Source organism: Furipterus horrens, unplaced genomic scaffold, assembly GCF_987537825.1.
Source record: "Furipterus horrens unplaced genomic scaffold, mFurHor1.1.pri manual_scaffold_3, whole genome shotgun sequence".
Taxonomy (NCBI): Eukaryota; Metazoa; Chordata; class Mammalia; order Chiroptera; family Furipteridae; genus Furipterus; species Furipterus horrens.
Genome location: NW_028327173.1, coordinates 204656789 through 204663142, shown reverse-complemented (window position 1 = coordinate 204663142; position 6354 = coordinate 204656789). Strand labels below are relative to the sequence as shown.

At 55.0% G+C, this 6354-nt stretch overlaps 1 protein-coding gene across 1 annotated transcript in view; it reads left to right on the top strand.

The window, feature by feature from the left end:
* The first annotated feature begins 401 nt into the window (after positions 1-401).
* ASB2 (ankyrin repeat and SOCS box containing 2) overlaps positions 402-6354 on the top strand; it is a 39203-nt gene continuing 33250 nt past the window's right edge. The window contains exon 1 of the mRNA XM_090271342.1: positions 402-723. The gene's annotated coding sequence lies outside the window, so the exon portion shown is untranslated. The remainder of the gene's footprint in view (positions 724-6354) is intronic.

Here is a 6354-nt window from a genome sequence, read left to right as displayed (position 1 = left end):
TTCTGTCTCTTTTTTCTCCCCCTTTTCATCTCTGAAATGGTCACAATTTCTCTTCTTGTCTTTCCTGTTTTTTTCTAATTTTCTTTGCTTCTTTCCTTTCTTCTCTCCATTTATTCCTAATCCTTTCTCTCTTCTTTGCACCTCTTCCTTTTCCTTTTTTCTCTCTTCATCATCCCTCTTCATTTTCCCCTTTTTCTTCCTGTCTTTCCTCTTCTCGTCCCTCCCACCCTTGCTCTTTTCTCTCTATCTCGCGGTTCTGTCTCTGCACCCTTTTCCTGTCTCTCTGTCCCTTACACTCTGCTCCTCACTCCCCTCTCACTCCCTCCTGGGTAGTTCTAGAAACATACCCATATATGGCCTCCATGTCTAGGATCACAAATGATGACGTCACGGGAGGGCCAACGCCGAGATGCTCTCTGAAGTGAAGCCCGTGGCTGGTGCACCCTGGAGGAGCTGAAGGCAGGACCCAGCTTTCTCCGTGCAATCTCCAAACAGGAAATCTGAGATTCATAACATCTTAGACTCTGGCTTGCCATCATTGGTCATGCGATGGGCCCGAAATAAACTCTCTGCTTCAAGGGAGAGCGTTTCCGAGCTGCCAGGCAGAGCAGCCAGACGCTCAGGGCAGAAGGAGCGCTCAGGGAGCATGTGCTGAATTAAGACACCCTCAGGAAAATCCTCTTTATTGCCCCTGCACGGTCCCCTTGTTTCCGAGCCTAGCAGGTAATGCATGCTTTCAACTTCCTTCTGCAGACCTTGCACGAGGGTGTTTGCTGGCGTGTTCGGAACTTCTTCTAGTTAAACTTCCTTGCGTCTCCCTCTTTCTCCTGTTCTCTCAAGTTAGATGGCATGCTGGTGACTTTCATTTCAGATCTGGGGGACATAGAATCCGTCGTCTGCATGTACTTGTTCATTCTTGTGGAGGACTCTTGTTCAGAGTATCGCTCTGCTGTGCACTTCTAAAAATGGAAATGCAAAAAGGGTTATCAATGATGCCATTGTTGGCTTGGAGGCCTTGGGCAATATGGGTCAGACAAATGACTTTGAGAAATGCTTTTATTTTGAGTGAATAGATATTTTCATGCATGGGTGCATCCATTTCATGTGCCATTTATGGAGCGCCTATGCGCGCCCAGTATCCTGGGGGCAATAGCAACCGAGTTGTCCTGGGCTGTACCGGCAATGGCTTGGGGTTTAGGAGAGGAAATAGAATTTGGAAGTAAAAACTATGACTCAGTGTACACAGTGAGAAATGTTATGTGGGAATGCAGAGATGCACGAATCCCGTGTGTGCATGCATGCATGTGCGTGTGTGTGCGTGTGTGTGTGTGAGTATGAGGACACATTCAACTCGGAGACAGATTTTGAGAGGATGTATGGAATGTCATCAGGCAGAAGGGCAGGGAGAGGGACTTACAGGCGGCGGGACAGCTCAGCAAAGGCAGACAATCAAGTTGGGTCTGGGTGTCCATAGATAGTGCAGCATGGCCACAGCACAGGGAAGGCCAGAAGTGGGGGTGAAGCTGGGAGGGGGGCCGGAGGCACATGCAGATCCCTCCAGGTCAGTCAAGAAGATGGAATATAATCTGATTATTTGAAATCCTCACCTGAGGACATGCTTATTGATTTTAGAGAGAGGGGAAGGGAGGGAGAGAGAGAAGGAGGGAGAAATTGATGTGAGAGAGAAATATTGATCTGTTGCGGAGATCAAACCTGCCACCCAGGTGCGTGGCCTGACTAGGAATCAGAACTGCGACCTTTCGGTTTATAGGACGACACTCCAGCCAACTGAGCCACAGCGGCCGGGGCTTAAACTGATTGTTTTCAAGCCAAGGAAGGACAGGTGGGATCTGACTTCAGGAAGCTAAGGCAACGGACTGGAATGAGGAGGCAGTGAGGCACGAGGTTAGGGCAGGCAGGTAAATGATGGCGACCTGAGGCTGGGCGGGGCCACGCCCCCTACCCCCTGCGCCCCGCCCCGCACAGGATGGAAGGGTCGCCTCCAAGAAAGGCAGGCTCGGGAGTGAGGCTGGAGCTTGAGGGAGCTCACAGGGGTCCCGGCAGAGCCACCCGGGGCCAGCACACCAGCCACAGCCCTGACCTCCACCATCAGAGGCCTGGGGCAGAGCACAGTGAGGCAGCCAGGGGCAGATGCTCCAGTCACTTCCCGAACAGTTGGATGGGTCCCGACAGCTGGTGGCAGGCCTGTTTACAGCACACCCGCCTTGGGGAGGCTGGCAGAGGCCTCCGCCTGGCACCGTTCTAGTTTGCATCATCCATTCTTGCACAAACAGGCCAGGCCAGGCGTGCCCCATTGGGGAGGGGGGCCCTCTTCCTCCTCCCTGGGGCAGGGGCCCCATATAATCCACCCCTGGTGACCTTATGATTGATAATAACATGGTCAGCATCCATGAGCATTCATTGAGCACTTGCTGTGAGTCTGTGCCAATTTCTCTCAGTGACTCTTCTCAAGGGCATCACGAGTTAGAGGCGACTTTATTCCCATTTTCCAGATACGAAAACTGAGGGCCTGAGAGAGTAGTGGCGCTTCCTAAAGCCAGGCAGCTGGGAGGTGTTGAAGCTGGGAATCAAATCCTGGCCTTTTGGTCTATTAGCTTCCAATGCCCACAGTCACAGCCACACCCCTCCCCGCACCCCGCAGCCTCCCAGGGGACCGACCCAGCAGTAAAAGGACCTGTCCCTGGCATGGTCTGGGCATCATAACATGCCTGGATATCAAGGACAGGCTAGATCCAGGAGAGCCTTCCCAAAGGAGATACAAAAATATCTCTGGACGTGACCAAGGCCCTTCCATTTCTGAGCTGCAGGGGGTCAGGCTGCCTGGAGGAGGCAGCTGTCCCGGGACTAGTTTGTATCATTACTTCTCATCCTTAGCACCATCTCTTGGGCTAACCAATGCCCAGGAAAATAAACGACATCGTTAGGAGCTTTGTGGTTGAAAGAAATGTTCTGAGAAGGGAGTGGTGATATAAGAGTGCAGTAATTCCATACCTGCCTGAACTTCATAAATAAAAGTACTCAGAAGAGACGGGTGGAAAAAGAGAGAGAAGATAAGGGAAGCAGAGAGAGGACAAGAAAAGATTTAAGCAAAGGCAGAAAAGGGGATGGAACAGAAAGGAGAAAGATCTTAGATGATTTTGGTGTGATCTTGATGTAAACATTTGCAGCCGGCCCTGCAGTTGGGCCTCGGTGAGGAGGGGACTGGGGAGGACACCCCTGCCTGCCCCACCCAGGCCTTCCCATGTTACAGCCTGGAGCTAGAGCTTCCAGAACCCTCTGCTGCCCAAGGGCCAAGTCTCCTCGTGCTTAGAACAGGGTTCAGCAGGCTGCCCTGGGGCTGTGGGGGGCCGGGGACAGTGCTGCTGGGAGCTCAGACCTGGACCAGTGAGCCCCATGCCCCCTTACCCCATCCCAGGCTGTGGGCACAGGTGGCAGAGCCGGGCATTCCCGGCACCTGGGCAGGGGCCTGGAATCCTGTGGCCGGACCTGCATGTGGCCGGACCCCACTGATGCGTCCGGCTGCCAGAGGAGAAGGACAGGGAGACAGGCCAGGGGAGGCGTGGGAGGGGTAGCTGTGCTTGGGCAGACACCTGGGCCTGGAGGGAGAGATGTGTCCTCCACTTGGGGCTAAGGTTACGGTGACCCGTGGGCCTGGAGATTGAACAGCTTGGGGCCCAAAGAGATAAAATGGAAACTTGACATTTGTTGACGTTTTTCTTAGCTGGTACTCATGGCAACTCCATTTCAGACATGTCCATTTCGGGTGGGGTCTTAGGGTGACACCCCCACCCCCCACCCCTGCAACAGGAACAGAGCGTCCGGGGGCATGGTGAGTGGGAGCAGAGCCAGCTTTGAATGGGTTCAAATCCCTAGCCCTCACCTCCTACTTGGGTAACCCTGGGCCAGTCATGTCCCTTCTCTGAGCCTCAGCTTCCCCTCCAGACAACAGGGAGAGAGTCTGCACTGTGGGGTCAGCTGAGGCCCGCAGCCCCAAGCAGACACCCCAGTAATGTTCAGCAACCCTGACCCAAGCCCAGAAGCCTAAGGTCTCGGAGCCTGAGACAAGCCCGGAGCTTGTAATCAGCATCAAAGTCTGGGATTAGCGATGCTGGGAGGAGCTTTTTAGCATCTTTAGAGGCCTCACAAAAGGCTTAAACTCCCAGCAGCTGTGAGGCCTGGAGACCAGCTGCCAGCACTGCCCCAAGGCAGAGGGCCACCTGGGGCTTTGACCTGGACCCCTTTTGGGGGGGTCAAGTGAGGTGGCCCGGATTCCACTCTCCTTTCCCCCCAAGGCTGGCTCACCCATTAGCCAGAACACACACATCCAGAGCAAGTAAACCCTGGCCACTGCTCAAATATTCATTGTCAGAGGGTCTGATGAGAAGAGCAGCAGGCAGGCCTGGTCTCCACCCACTCGGCCACTTACAATCTGCGTCTCAGTCTTCCCATCTGGCCGATGGGATGAACCTTGCCCTCCCCACCCGCAGGGGGACTGAGAAGGTCAGATGGTGCAGCCCATGAAAGTGGCCAGAAACAGTGCAGGGACCGACAGGCAGCGGCTATTTTTATGGGTTAGGTTTTAAAGCAACAAGACCAGGAAGGGGAGAGAGCACAGCCGAGCCTCCCTGCCACGAGGCCTCCAGCTAACAGCGCTTCCTCTGCCTTCTTAGGACCCGTCTTGATCCTGGGGGTAGGCAGATCAGAGAGATAAGCTTCAACAGAAACTCCTTGGGCATTTCAAGGAATAGGGTCGAGGACCCTGGGGGCTGAGGAACAGCCCCGGTCAATTGCCCACTCGTTCATGGAGCCCAGGCAAGCCCACTCTGCCGGCTGTCGGGATTCCCTTCCTTAGCTGGAGAGAGAGATAATTATATATAAACTGCTCTTCAGAAGTTTCCCGACTCTGCAGGGCCACAGCTCAGGACACCTCAGCCATCAGATCGGGGGGCCTTCCTGGTGGAGGAGATGTATGAACTGCATCTGGAAGGCTGACTGGCCAGATGACAAGGCAGGGAAGGGGAGGGGAGAGGAGGGAAGCGGGGGGGGGGGGGGGGGGGGAGGAAGGGGAAAGACGGGAAGGGGGATGAGCGGCGATATTAGCTCCATCTACTCACGGCCTGAGGACGGGAAGGGGCTTCTCCATGCTCACACTCCTGACCCAAGTCCCTGGCTGAGGGGGCACTTGGTGGCTGTTTGTCTCTTCTTGTCCCCCGCCCTCCCAGCCAGGTTTCCTACACCCAATTTTTTGATAAGACACCCAGGGAGCCGCTTCTCCTACTAAAGTCCCTCAAAGAGCCACAGAGGCCCCACCCCACCCCCTGGGGCTAGACTCCACTACCCTGGCTGTCAGTGAGTCTGGATTTGAGGGGAGGAAGGACCACTTTTTTTAATGCTGCTATTCAATCCTCACCACAGCTCTGCAAGGGCCCATGTTTCTGTGCCCATTTCACAGATGTAGAAACTGAGGCCCAGCTTGAAAGAACATGGTTCTGAGTGCTTTTCATGTGTTAACTCAGGGAGCCTGTCACGGCCACTGCTGTCCTCATTTTACAGATGCCACCTAGGAGAGGCAGGGACTCTCCTGGAGCCAGTGTTTGGGATGCTGTGAGCGAGGCAAAGGAGGAGCCCCTGGAGGCCCTGGGGTGGCCCCATCTTGCTTGTTCCAAGCTGGCACTACTCCCTCTGTAGGCAAAGCCCGCTCTCCTCCCGATTTCCCTGGGAAAGGCTATTTTCTGTGCTGACCTGCCTCCCAGAGGGCTCCTCGAGACTGCTGGCCTCTCTCCAGGACTCAGGCCTGGAACGTGGCCCAGCCCCCAGGCAGAGGCCTCAGACATCAAGCTGGGCAGCATGAAGATCAGGGGAAACTGAGGCCCAAAGAGGAGGGAAGGCATCACCCAGGATCTCTGTTCCCCCCCCCCCCCACCTCGCCATGATGTAGCTACTCTTGTTATTACAGGTAGAGAAACAGATTCCAGGAGGTCACACAGCTAACAAATGTAACGCTGTGGTTTGAACCTGGTCGTGCTGACCCCACAGGCTACTTCCTAACTGCCCACTGTGCTAAGGCTGAACTGCTCCCTCTGCCCTTGGGGAGAGGCTCCCAGTCCCCAGCAGGCATCCCAGCCCTTCAGAGCACAGGCCCAGCAATGGGCGGTCCCCTCCTGAAGCAGCCTGGTAGCACGCGAGGCCCTGCACTAAGCCTGTGCACACTGAACCCTCTCAATGCTCCCTCCACCCCTAGAATATTAGCACTTACTAGTGTCTCCAGTTTGCACATGAGGACTCTAAGGGCAGCTTACCCGGGGGCCCTCCAAAGCTAAGGATCTCAGTGGG